The sequence below is a fragment of the Lepus europaeus genome, chromosome 2, assembly GCF_033115175.1.
Source record: "Lepus europaeus isolate LE1 chromosome 2, mLepTim1.pri, whole genome shotgun sequence".
Taxonomy (NCBI): Eukaryota; Metazoa; Chordata; class Mammalia; order Lagomorpha; family Leporidae; genus Lepus; species Lepus europaeus.
Window position 1 is genome coordinate 68,594,605 of NC_084828.1, and position 14,579 is coordinate 68,609,183.

A 14,579-nucleotide genomic window follows, 5' to 3' on the forward strand; every position below is an offset into this window, starting at 1 on the left:
AAAAGGTCAATCTACAACCTCAAGGGATGGAGTGGGACTCTGAGAGATTTTATCATGCTACTCAGAACAGCACACAATTTAAAACTCATGTTTATTTCTGGAGTCTCCCATTTAATATTTTCAGATTGACTGGCAGTAACTGAAACTTGAGGAAAAGAAAAAAACAGACAAGGGGTGGAGGGACGACTGTTAACTGTGTAGAGCGTGCAGATTAAGAACATAAGTGACCTCTACTACTTGTATCCAGTGGTACATTCCCAGTTTTCACCTTCACTGATTCTTCAAAAATATCTAGCATGATTTATTCCCTCCTCTTGGTAAGATTTTGACTCCTCAGCATTTAAGATACTCTTGTTTCCTGGCTTTTCCACCCCCTCACTTCTGGCTGCTCCTTCAGTATCTCCTATGCTGACTGCTCTGCATTTCCACTATTTTAAATGTCTCTTCTCTATCCATACTTATTCTTGTGACAATTTCATCCCGTCTCAATGGTTCTTAATGCTGCTGACTCTCAAACTTATTTCCAAGTACAGACTTAGATATATCTAATTGTATGCTTCATTGCTCCACTGAGGTTTAATAGTCAATGCAAATATCTAAAACTGAGCTCCCGTTTCCCTCTCCAGTGCTTAACACTTAATTTTCCCTATCTCAATTAATGGCATCTTTCCAGATGCTCAAGTCAGAAGCCCTGGAGTCACTTAACTACCCTGCCTTCATATCCCACATACAATCTAGCAGCAAATTCCTTTGGCCTTACCCTCAACATATATCCAGAATTCCACTGTTTTTCACTACCAATGTTACCACCACAGCTCAAGCTACCATCACTTCTGGCCTAGATTATCAAAGCAACCTCCTCACTGCTGCCCCATTTCCCCCTTCAGTCTGCGCCCAACACTGCAGTCACAGGCACTCTTCTAATTCCTGTTACTATTCCCCCTCAATGCTCCCTGGACACAGGTGCATCCTTGTGGTATTGTTATATAAGACACACATGTCGGGAGCCTGCACTGTGGGTTAAGCCACCACCTGCAGTACTGGCATTCTATACGGGCGCTGGTTTAAGACCTGGATGCTCCACTTCTGATGTAGCTACCTGCTAATGCACCTGGGAAAGGAGTGGAAAATGGAAGCAGGTGAAGATCTCCATCTCACTCATTCTCTATCTCCTCCCTCCCACTCCTGCTTAACTCCTCCTTTCAAATAAACAAACTTAAAAAAAAAAAAAAAAGACACACATGTTCTCACCTTAGGGCCTCTGTACTCTTCCTCCAGATACCCAAACAGCTTACCCACTTACTTCTTCCTAAGCTTTACTGAAATGGCATATTCTCAATGAGGTTTTCTTTTCCTTGACCAATTTATTTAAGATTCTCTATTGCTTTCCTTCCTTTATTTTTCTCCCAGTCACAACCATTCCATACAGTATATATTTTGTTCATCGATTTTTTTATCTCCCTTATCATGTCAGTTCCACAAAATCATGCCCACTGCTTTATCTCTAGCACCCAAACCAGTTCCTGATACATAGATTTCTGTATTGCCTAATGCTTTCTGAATAAATGAATGAAAACTATTTTTTTTTTGTTAAGACACCAACATATTTTTGAAGCTAAAAATAGATAACCAGGTGATCCAGGAATCCCACTCCTGGGAATTTACCCAAGGGAAATGAAATCAGTACATAAAAGTTATCCACACCGCCATTTTATTACAGCTCAATTCACAATAGCTGAGATACGGAATCAACCCAGATGTCCATCAACTGATGCCTGGATAAAGAAATTATGGTATATATACTATTTGATCATAGAAAAGAATGAAATCCTGTCTTTCGCAACAAAATGGATGAAACTGGAAACCATTATACTTAGTGAAATAAGCCAGTCCCCAAAAGACAAATACAATATATTTTCCCTGATCCATGGTAACTAGTAGAGTACCAAAAATTTAATATATAGAAGTTGAAATTTTTAAATTTGATGATTGTTTATAGCCCTGAAAAGTTTCTTTTCTTTTTATGTAGTGTAAAAGTTAATCTTATGAGTATAAAGTAAACTGAAACTAGAACACTATAAAAATTAAGAGAGGGATTAGGAGAGGAAGGGGGAGGAAGGGTGGGAGCATAGGAAGTATCACTATGTTCCTAAATCTGTATACATGAAATTTGTATACCTTAAATAAAATTAACAATAAATGGGAAAGCAAAAGAAAAGAAAAAAGAAACACTGTTTTTGAGCAAAGTTCTGTATACAGCAATTCTTTAATTTTATCCAAGGGAAATGTAACATACTAAAATGCTTTTGTACATTTAAGGCACTTCCACACATTTTTACTCTAAAAGCAGTGCTTTACTCATAGTGTTCTCTTCACTCTCCATCCATGCTTGGACAACTGGATGTCATTCAGACAGAACTGAGAAAGAGGATTTGTACAATAAAGTAATGAGTTCAGTTTCTGATCTGAACAAGATTTCTAACGTAGGTTAGAGATTCAGATATGGAAGTCTTCTGCATAGAGATGGTATGTGAAGTTACTGTGAGCAATTTTGGTCAGAAGTAAATCATTCAGATAGACAAAACTATCTCACCCTAAATCCTACAGATTTGGGGGACTCAGCTGCCTTATAGCCTCCAATGCCCAACTTCTTATTTTTTTAAATATTTTTCCAACTTTTAATATTCCCTTCACATTTAATATTATTTTCATATTTAAATTACAATAGAGAATATTTTTTCAGTTACTTCCTACTGCACAAATTTCCATACCAGATAATAGTAGCTATTACTGAAGTCATTAGAATAAAGGGTGGCATCTGGCACAGTAGTTAAGATGCTGCTGGGAATGCCTGCATCTCATATAACAGAGTGCGTGGTTAGTGTTCCAGCTCTGCTTCAGATTCCATGAGTTTTTGCTAATGTGAAACCTAGGAGACAGCAGATGATGCTTTGAGTACTAGGATCCCTACAGCCCATGTGAGAGAACAAGATTTAGTTCTGATCTCCTGGCTTTGGCTTGGCCCAGTTCTGGCTTGTTGCAGGCATTAGGGGAAGTGAGCCAGAAGATGAAAGATCTCCCTGTCTCCTTGCCTTTCAAACAAAATGAAAATAATTTTTTTTTTAAAAAGGTAAATAATATTTGTGACTGTAGGGAGTGAGCAAGGGAAAAAAAGGAAAACCTATAAAACAGTAATATTTAAAAGACAGATAAAACAAGCCCCCCAAAAAGACTTAGAATAGTCAAGAGAAGAAAACTCAACATCATAAAAGGGAGAAAAAAAAAAAAAGGATGTGGTTAACAGAATCAAATAACACAGAGAAAGTTAAGTAAAATAAACAGAGATCGGAATTAACAAAAATCTCTCTGGTGACAGTAATCACCCTACCCCTCCCCTCTTGTTTCCCTTCTTTGAGAGGCAGAGAGAGAGAGAGAGAGAGAGAGAGAGAATATCAGTCAGAGAGGGATCTTTCATCTGCCAATTCACTCCCCAAATGCCTCCAACAGTCAGGACTGGACTGGATCAAAGTTGGCAACTTAAATTCAACCCAGGTCTCCCAAATGGAAGCAGAACAACTATTTGAGCCATCACTGCTGCCTCCTAGGGTCTGCATTAGCAGGAAGCTAGAGAAACCATAGTCAGGTTTCAAACCTATGCACTCTAATATGGGATAGAGGAATCCCGACAGGCATCTTATCCTTCTACACTAAGTGCCTAACACTTCACTTATTCTTGAATAGCTGAGGTTTCACATTTTGTAAATGCTGTAATACTACTGAAATATGAAGCTTTGGGTATTCATGTACTCATAGATGCATTTTACTCTGTTTTGTTAATATAGTGGATTTTGATCTCTTATAACGATCCACTAAGGCAGTGATTCTCAACTGGCAACCCCAGGAGGACATTTCAGTAACTGGGAAGCGATTTTGTGTAACTCTAATGGATCCATTAGGAATCACTGTTTTGAGGGTTCGAAGATGGTGGAATAGGGACAGGGTGGTCTGATCTAGGCTAAGTGAAATTAATAGAAAAGAAGTGGAGAAAGTTCACTCTCAGGGTAAAGCTGCAGGGGAAACTGCAGTAGGAGGTCCTGCAAAAAGCAGCAGAAAAGGCCCAGACCTGTGAAGAAGGTACAGACTCACAGCAACGAGCAAGATAACAACAAAGGACCCAGTAGCTTAGAACAAAAAAAAGCACACCCACCCTGGCAAATCAGGTGAGATCAAACAGCACAGGCCCATGCCACTGTTGATACAGCTGGAGGGAAAGTCTAGTGGACTGCACTGTTTTTTGAGTCCGGCCCAGATCCCTCAGGGCAGGGGGGCAAGTGCTCACCCAGAGCTGGGCTGATTTAAAAAAAAAAAAAAAAAAAGTGGCATGCCTCTCTCTCCCATTGTCCCCACCCCCCAACAGTGACCTGCAGCCAGCGGTGGGAGGCCTGCCACCATATTTTGGACATAAGCAGGTAGCAGCTGCTCCAGCTCTTGTGCACATATCCAGCAACTATCAGAGACGCTCTCCACCCAGTCAGCAGAAGCAACTACAGCAGAAGAGCAAAGGTCTCCACCTCACCAGCTGCATCCACCTGCAATGGGTGGGGAGGGGGGATCCATCCCTAGGGAAGGAAGTACCACCTACGGGACTCTCCTAAGTATCCAACACAATTGTGAAGCCAGTGGGGCTGTGGCTGGCTGGCAGGTATTGTGCACGTCTGTGACCCAGAGATTTTACTAGAGAGAAAAACCCATGTTCCCTGCTGACTTTGAGTTTGGCTGGGAGGATCAGGCTTGTTCCAGGAGGGCGGAACACACACAGGCAGCAGCTCTGGGAACACCTCAGTCTCCCAGAGCTGACGGGGTGGAGTGTTCCCTCTTGTACTCCTTGACTGTGAGAGCCCTGAGTGCTAAAAGTGAGAAAACTCTGTGACTGAGTGAGAGGAGGCAGGGTGTAGCTGGGTTTTTGGGCAATCACTGCCCATCTAGCCTTACAAAAGACGCTAAAGGATGTGTTACACACAGAAACACAGAAAGAAAGCTATCATGAAAGAAGGTGAAGGCAGAAAATCACCCAGTAAAAGTATAAAAGAAATCCAAAGTAAATGACAGAAATATTCACAGAAAAATGGCAGGGCCAAGTAGTTATTTATCAAGTTACCTTGAATATAAAATGGGCTCAACTCTCCAGTTAAAAGATACAGACTGGCAGAATGGATTACAAAACAAAACCCATCTATTTGCTGCCTACAAGAAACACACCTCACCAACAAAAATACAAGCAGACTGAAAGTGAAAGGATGAAAAAAGATATTCCATGCTAACTGGAAGCAAAAAGGGGCAGGAGCAGCCATCCTAATATCAGACACAAAAGACTTTAACACAAAAAACTGTTAAAAGAGACAGAGAAAAGCACTATGTAATGATTAAAGGATCAAGTCAACAGGAAAATATAACTACAATAAACGTATACACACCCAATTTCAGGGTACCTGGATATTTAAAGTAACTGTTAACAGATCTAAAGTAACTGTTAAAAGATCTAAAGAGACATAGATTCCAATAGTAACAAGGGACTTTAATACCCCATTTTCATCACTGGATAGATCAACCAGACAGAAAATCAACAAAGAAACAACAGAGCTAATTGAGACTATGGAGCAAATGGATCTAACTGATACCTACAGAACTTTTCACCCCACAGATACAGAATATACATTCTCAACAATGCATGGAATTTTCTCTAGGATAGACCATATACTAGGCCACAAAACAAATCTCAGCAAATTCCAACTTAAGAATCTCTAGAACATATGCCAACATGTGGAGACTGAACAACATGCTCCTAAATGAACAGTAGGTTGTTGAAAATCTCAAAAGAGAAATAAAAAAAATTCTGGAAACAAATGAAGATGACAATACGTCATATCAAAACTGTGGGACACAGCAATAGAGTGTTAAGGGGGAAGTTTATAATAATTGGTGCCTACATCAAGAAACCAGAAAATCACCATTGATGCTGTCAATGTGTCTCAAGGACCTAGAGGGGGAAAAAAAAACAAACCCCAAATTAGTAGGAGCAAAGAACTAAAATTAGAGGACAAATAAACAAAATTGTAACCAAAAAAATAGTACAAAATATCAGTGAAATGAAGAGCTGGTTCTTTGAAAAAAATAAACAAAACTGATACAGCATTGACCCAACTAATCAAAAAAAGAGGGCAGGCAAAGACCTAAATCAGTAAAATCAGAGATGAAAAAGGAAATGTAACAACATATACCACAGAAATAAAAAGGATTATCAGGAATTACTAAAGAGCTATATGCCAACAAATTAGGAAAACCAGAAGAAATGGACAGATTGCTAGACATAAACAATCTACCAAACTGAGTCATGAAGACACAGAAAACCTAAACAGACCAATAACCCAGATGGAGATTGAATCAGTAATGAAGACCCTCCCAATAAAGAAAAGCCCTATACTGGTTCTAGTCCCAGCTGCTCTTCTTTCACAATTCAGCTCCCTGCTGTGACCTGGAAAAGCAATAGAAGATGGCCCAGGTCTTCCAGAAACCCAGAAGAAGCTCCTGGCTCCTGCCTTCGGATCGGTGCAGCTCCGGCCATTGTGGCCATTTGGGGAGTGAGCCAACAAATGGAAGACCTTTCTCTATGTCTCTCCCTCTCACTGTCTGTAACTCTCAAATAAATAAAATCTTCAAAAAAAAAAAAAAAAAGGAAAGCCCTGGTTCCAACAGCTTCACTGCTGAATTATACCAGACAATTAAAGAACTAATTCCAATTCTTCTCAAGCTATGCAAAACAACTGAAAGGGAGGGAATCCTCCCAAATAACATCCACTAAGCCATTATTAATTCCTAAACCAGAAAAAGAAACAACAGAAAAAGAATTATAGACCAATTTCCCTGATGAACATAGATGCAAAAATCCTCAACAAAATATTAGCCAATCAAATCCAACAACACACCAGAAAGATCATCCACCTGGACAAAGTGGGATTTATCCCTGGTATGCAGGGATGGTTCAACATCCAAAAATCAATGTGATACACCACATTAACAAATTGAAGAACAAAAACCATATGATTATCTCAATAGATGCAGAGAAATCATCTGATAAAAGTCAGTATCATTGAAACCTGAAGCAAACTGGATATAGAAGGAATACTCCTCAACATAATCAAAGCAATTCATGACAAAACCACAGCCAGTTTCCTACTGAATGGGGAAAAAGTGGAAGCATTCCCACGAAGATCTGGAACAAGATAAGGATGCCCACTTTTACCACTGCTATTTAACATAGTCCTGGAAGTTTTAGCCAGAACATTCAGACAAGAAAGAGAAATCAAAGGGATACAATCTGGGAAGGAGGAAGTCAAAATATTCCTATTTGCTGATGACATGATTCTATACATAGGGGACTCAAAAGACTCCATAAAGAGGCTGTTGGAACTCACAAAAAAAGTTTGATAAACTAGTAGGATATAAAATCAACACATAAAAATCAATAGCCTTTGTACACAGACAATTCCATAGCTGAGAAAGAACTTCTAAGATCAATACCATTCACAGCAGCTGTAAAAATTTAAATAACTTGGAATAAATTTAACCAAGGACATCAAAGATCTCTACTATGAAAATTAAAAAGCATTAAAGAAATAAATAGACACACAAAAAAGTGGAAAAATCTTCCATGTTCACAGACTGGAAGAATCAACATCATCAAAATGTCCATACTACTGAAAGCAATTTATAGACTCAATGTGATACCAACCAAAATACCAACAACGTTCTTCTCAGTTGTAGAAAAAATGATGCTAAAATTTATATGGAAACACAACAGACCCCGAATAGCTAAAGCAATCTTAAACAACAACAAAAAAAAGCTGGAGGCATCACAATGCCAGAACTCAAGACATACTATAGCATAGTTACATTCAAAACAGCCTGCCTAGTACTGGCACAAAAAGACTGCAGACCAATGGAACAGAATACAAACTCCAGAAATCACATACCTAGAACCAACTTATCTTTGACAAAGGAGCAAAAATCAATCCCTGCAGCCAATATAGTCTCTTCAACAAATGGTGCTGGGAAAACTAGATCTCCACATGTAGAAGTATGAAACAAAACCTTTACCTCACACCTTACACAAAAATCCACTCAAAATGGATTAAAGACCTAAATCTATAACCCAATACCATCAAATTACTAGAGAATATTGAGGGAAACTCTGCAAGACACTGGCAGTTTCTCAGAAAAGACCCCAGAAGCACAGGTAATCAAGGCCAAAATTAACAATTGGGATTACATCAAACTGAGAAGCTTCTGTACTGCAAAAGAAACAGCAAAGTGAAGAGGCAATGGACAGAATGGGAGAAAATATTTGCAAACTATGCAACTGATAAAGGATTAAGGTCTGGAATCTATAGGGAGCTCAAGAAACTCAACAACTACAAAACAATCTAGTTAAGAAATGGGTAAAGGACCTGAAAAGCTTTTTTTTTTTTTAAAGATTTATTTATTTATTTGAAAGTCAGAGTTACACAGAGAGAGAAAGAGAGGCAGAGAGAAAGAGCAGTCTTCCATCGCTGGTTCACTCCTCAATTGGCTGCAATGACCGGAGCTACACTGATCCGAAGGCAGGAGCCAGGAGCATCTTCTGGGTCTCTCATGCAGGGGCAGGGGATCAAGGACTTGGGCCATCTTCTACTGCTTTCCCAGGCCATAGCAGTGGGCTGGATTGGAAGTGGAGCAACCAGGAATAGAATCAGCACCCACATGGGATGCCAGCATTGTAGACAGTGGCTTAACCTGCTACACCACAGCACTGGCCCCCAGACATTTTTTTCAAAAGAGGAAATTCAAAAGGCCAACAGACACATGAGAAATTTGCAGGATCACCAGCTATCAGGGAAATGCAAATCAAAACTACAACACAGTTTCACCTTACTCCTGCTAGAATGGTTTTCACACAGAAATCAAAAATCAACAAATGCTGGCATAGATGGGGGAGAGTGCACCCTAATCCATTGTAAACTGGTACAGCCACTGTGAAGGACCATATGGAGGTATCTCAGAAAGCAGAATACAGACCTACCATATGACCCAGCATCCCACTCCTGGAAATTTTTTACTCAAAGGAAATTAAATCAGCATTCGCAAGAGTGATATGTTCATTTCAGCTCAATTTACAATATCTAAGATATAAAATCAAACCAGATGTCTAACAACTAAAGACTGAATAAAGAGGCCGGCGCCGCGGCTCAACAAGCTAATCCTCCACCTTGCAGCGCCGGCACACCGGGTTCTAGTCCTGGTCGGGGCGCCGGATTCTGTCCCAGTTGCCCCTCTTCCAGGCAAGCTCTCTGCTGTGGCCCGGGAAGGCAGTGGAGGATGGCCCAAGTGCTTGGGCCCTGCACCCCATGGGAGACCAGGAGAAACACCTGGCTCCTGCCTTCGGATCAGCACGGTACGCTGGCCGCAGCGCATCAGCCACGGCAGCCATTGGAGGGTGAACCAACGGCAAAAGGAAGACCTTTCTGTCTCTCTCTCTCTCTCACTGTCCGCTCTGCCTGTCCCAAAAAAAAAAAAAAAAGACTGAATAAAGAAATTATATAGATATAAATATACACATACATGAAATTAAGATACATATATATACACACTATGGAATACTACACAGAAGTAAAATAAAAACAAATGAAGTCCTGTCATTTGCAACAAAATGCATGCAACTGGAAACCATCATACTTAGTGAATTAAGCCAGTCACAAAAAGACAAATACCATATGGTCTCTCTGATCTACAGTAACTAATTGAGTACCTAAAAGGCAATCCATAGGAGCAAAACTGACACCTTTGTGATGTGATGATTTTGAACAGTTCTTTTCTTGACTGTTGATGAACAATGTTTTTCTTGTTTGTCTGCTTCTGTTCTTTTTTTCTGTTTCTTCATACTATTCAGTGAACTCTCCACTTAGTGGAGGGTTAATCTTATAAAATTTAATAAAAACTGACGTTTGTGAAAAATAAGAAAGGGAAAGGGAAAGGGAAAAGAAGGAGGAAGAAGAATGGGAGTATGGGTGGGAGGTTTTAGGAGGGAAGAATCACCATATTCCCAAATCTGTACATATTAAATGAATGCAATTTGTATTCCTTAAATAAAATTAAAAAAAAATCACTATCTTAAGGTTTTGATAGAAAGATGCTATCAGTAAGAAAAAAAATCCATATAAATCACGTATGCAAATTTTGCTCTGCTCTAAATAATTTAAAAATTATCATCCAACAGCTTTACTCAGCATTAAAGGTTTCTTCCTGTAGAAATAATGCTGGAATGATGTCCAAGATGGTGGAGCAGGGAGGCAGCTTACTGCTCTAACCCAGAAGATAATTTTAAAAAAGTGTAGTCTCAGGGAAGAGTTAGGGAGAAAACAGTAGAGGAAACTCGGGCATGGGAACCCATGGCTCGGGACTCCAGAGGCTGAGAGCATTGGAAAGGGAGAGGAGACCAGACTCCAGCAGCCCAAACCACTGGTGAAAAAGCTGCAGTAAGAGCCTCAAGGAAACATGGCTTGGAGCCCTATGAGGGAAAGCATACCAGCCAAACTAGAGGAGGGAAAAAAAAAGGAAGCGACAAAGGGATGGACATGTTTCTCTCTCCCTAATCACTTTACAATGGCATCCTGTAACAAGCTGATAGAGCAGGTGCCATGTTGGACACATGTAACAGCTGCACCAGCTATTGTATGTGCCCAGCAACCAGCCAAATAAAGACTCCTGACCCTGGTGGGGAGAACTAAGCTAGCAGCTTGTGACTGTGTGAGGCTTCTGTCCCAGGACTGTGAAAAAAAACTGAGGGTGTGTGGAAGGACTCACAGTGTGTCTGGGACTTTGAGCAGTCACAGTGGGAAACCACAAGCTCAGGGTTTCCTTGTTACCTGGTGAGAGACATTGCTGGAGAATCTGAACTTATACTGAGAACTGCACAGATCCCTTGTGTGGTCCTTGGGACAGAGTGGATGAACATTATACCCACTGGGCTGGTGCTCACACACTCATCTCTACTGAGGAAAGGAGCTCAGCTGAGAAGAATAAATTTCCCATTTAATTAAAAAAAGAGAGAAGATTTATCACACCAAACTTGGGTATGTCACCTTGGCACACCTTTAACCTTGGAGAACTGAACAGAGCTCTCTGGCTATACCTCGAGAGAATCCCTCAAAGCAGATATTCCACTTATCTACAGAGTCACAGTACAAAGACGAAAGCCAACACACCAAAAAAGAAAAAGAAAAAAAGATCAGCATAACAAAAAGCTGGTTTTTGAAAATATATACAAACTGACACACTGTTGGCCCAGCTAACCAAAAAAAGGAGAGAAGACCCAAATCTATAAAATTAGAGATGAAAAGAAATGTTAACAAATAAATCTAAAAATGAAGAATAACAGACACACGAATTCAAGAAACAAGAATAAGGAAGACAACATTCTGTCATCTGAGAATATTATACCCTGCAAAGCTCTCAATTGTGAATGAATGTGAAATAAAGACCTTCCATAACAAACAGAAATTGAAATAATTTGTCAACACCTGTACAGCCCTACAAAAGGATGTGTTGCACACAGAAGCAAAGAAACATGGTCATCACTATGAAACACGGTAAAGGAAGAAAATCTCTCAGTAAAAGATCAAAGGAAATTCAAAGCAAAAATTAGGAATATTTTTGGAAAAATGGCAGGGCAAAGTAACTACTTATCAATAGTCACATTGAATGTTAATGGCCTCAACTCCCCAGTTAAAAGACACAGGCTGGCTGAATGGATTAAGAAACAAAATCCTTCTATTTGCAGCATACAAGAAAAACATCTCACCAACAAAGATGTACACAGACTGAAAGTAAAAGGATGGAAAAAGATATTCCATGCCAACAGAAACCGAAAAAGAGCTGGTGTAGCCATCCTAGTATCAGACAAAATAACTTTAACACAAAGACTGTTAAAAGAGACAAAGAAGGGCACAAAATAATGATTAAGATATCAATTCAACAAGAAGATGTGATTATTGTAAACATATATGCACCTAATAACAGGGTACCTGGCTATTTTAAAAAAAATGTTAAGGGATTTAAAGGGAGACTTAGACTCCAATACAACAGTGTTGGGGGACTTCAATACTCCACGTTCAGCAATGGACAGATCAACCAACAGAAAATCAGTATACAACAGCAGAGTTAATAAACACTACAGACCAAATGGACCTAACAGATATCTACAGAACTTTTCATCCTACAGTTGCAGAATACACATTCTTCTCAGCAGTACATGGAACTTTCTCTAGGATTGACCACATACTAGGTCATGAAGCAAGTCTCAGCAAATTCAGAACAATCGATATCATACCGTGCATCTTCTCAGACTACAATGGAATGAAGCTAGAAATCCGTAACTCAGGAATTTCTAGAGCACATGCAAACACATGGAGACTAAACGTGCTCTTGAATGAACAGTGGGTCATAGAAGAAATCAAAAAATTTCTGGAAACAAATGAACATGACAACACATCAAAACTTATGGGATACAGCAAGCAGTGTTAAGAAAAGTTTATAGCAATAGGTGCCTACATCAAGAAATTGGAAAAGCATCAAATAAATGAGCTATCAACGCATATGAAGGATCTAGAAAAACAACAGCAAACCAAACCCAAAACTAGGAGGAGGAAAGAAATAATTAATATTAGAGAAGAAATCAATAAAACTGAATCCAAAGCACAATACAAAAGATCAGCAAAACAAAGAGCTGCTTTTTGAAAAAATAAACAAAACTGAAACACCATTGGCCCAACTAACTAAAAAAAGGAGAGAGAAGACCCAAATCAATAAAATTAGAGATGAAAAGAAATATAACAGACATCAGAGAAATAAAAAGAATCAACAGGAATTACTACGAAGAGTTGTATGCGAACAAACTGGGAAATTTAGCAGAAATGGATAGATTCCTGGACACACATAACCTACCTAAATTGAGCTATGAAGACACAGAAAACCTAAACAGAACCATAACCGAGACAGAAATTGAATCAGTAATAAAGGCCCTCAAAACAAAGAAAAGCCCAGGACCAAATGGCTTCACTGCTGAATTATACCAGACATTTAAAGAAGAACTAACTCCAATTCTTCTCAAGTTATTCAAAACAACTGAGAGGGAATCCCCCCAAATTCTATGAAGACAGCATCACCTTAATTCCTAAACCTGAAAAAGATGCAACAGAGAAAGAGAATTACAGATCAATTCCCCTGATGAACATAGATGCAAAAATCCTCAACAAAAATGTAGCAAATCGAATCCACCAACACAACAGAAAGATCATCTACCAAGACCAATTTGCGATTTATCCCTGGTATGCAGGGATGGTTCAACATTCACAAATCAATGTGATACACAAATTAACAAACTGCAGAGGAAAAACTGTATATCTCAATAGATGCAGAGAAAGAAGTTGATAAAAGACAACAGCCTTTCATGGTGAAAACACTAAGCAAATTGGGTATAGAAGGAACATTCCTCAACACAATCAAGGCAATTTATGACAAACCTATGGCCAGCATCCTATTGAATGGGGAAAAGCTGGAAGCATTCCCACTGAGATCCTGTACCAGACAGGGATGCCCACTCTCACCACTGCTATTTAATATAGTACTGGAAGTTTTACCCAGAGCCATTAGGCAAGAAATAGAAATCAAATGGAATCAAATTGGGAAGGAGGAAGTCAAACTATCCCTATTTGCAGACAACATGATTCTATATATAGGGGATTCAAAAAACCCCACTAAGAGTAACTATTGGAACTCATAGAAGAGTTTGGTAAAGTAGCAGGATATAAACTCAATACACAAAAATCAACAGCCTTTGTATAAAAAGACAATGCCACAGCTGAGGAAGAACTTCTAAGATCAATCTCATTCCCAATAGCTACAAAAATAATCAAATACCTTGGAATAAACTTAACCAAGAATGTCAAAGATCTCTATGAAGAGAATTACAAAACATTAAAGACAGAAATAGAAGACACAAAAAATGAAAAAAATCTTCCATGTTCATGGATTGCAAGAATCAATATCATCAAAATGCCCATTCTTCCAAAAGCAATTTACAGATTCAAAGTGATACCAATCAAAATACCAGAGACATTCTTCTCAGATCTAGAAAAAATGATGCTGAAATTCATATGGAGACACAGGAGACTTCGAATAGCTAAAGCAATCTTATGCGACAAAAACAAAACCAGAGGCATTACAATACCAGATTTCAAGACATTCTACATGGTAGTTATAATCAAAACAGACTGGTACTGGTACAAAAACACATGGCTAGACCAATGGAACAAAATACAAACACCAGAAATCAATCCAAACATCTACAACCAATTTACATTTAATCAGGGAGCTATAACCAATCCCTGGAACAAGGACAATCTCCTCAAAAAATGGTGCTGGGAAAACTGGATTTCCCTATGCAGAAGTATGAAGGAAGACCCCTACCTTACAGCTTATACAAAAAT

The 14,579-nt window shown here is 39.1% G+C and overlaps 1 protein-coding gene across 1 annotated transcript in view; it reads right to left on the reverse strand.

Moving 5' to 3' along the window:
• Positions 1-14,579, reverse strand: part of ATG3 (autophagy related 3) — a 39,725-nt gene that overhangs the window by 5,484 nt on the left and 19,662 nt on the right. The gene's annotated exons all lie outside the window — the stretch shown is intronic.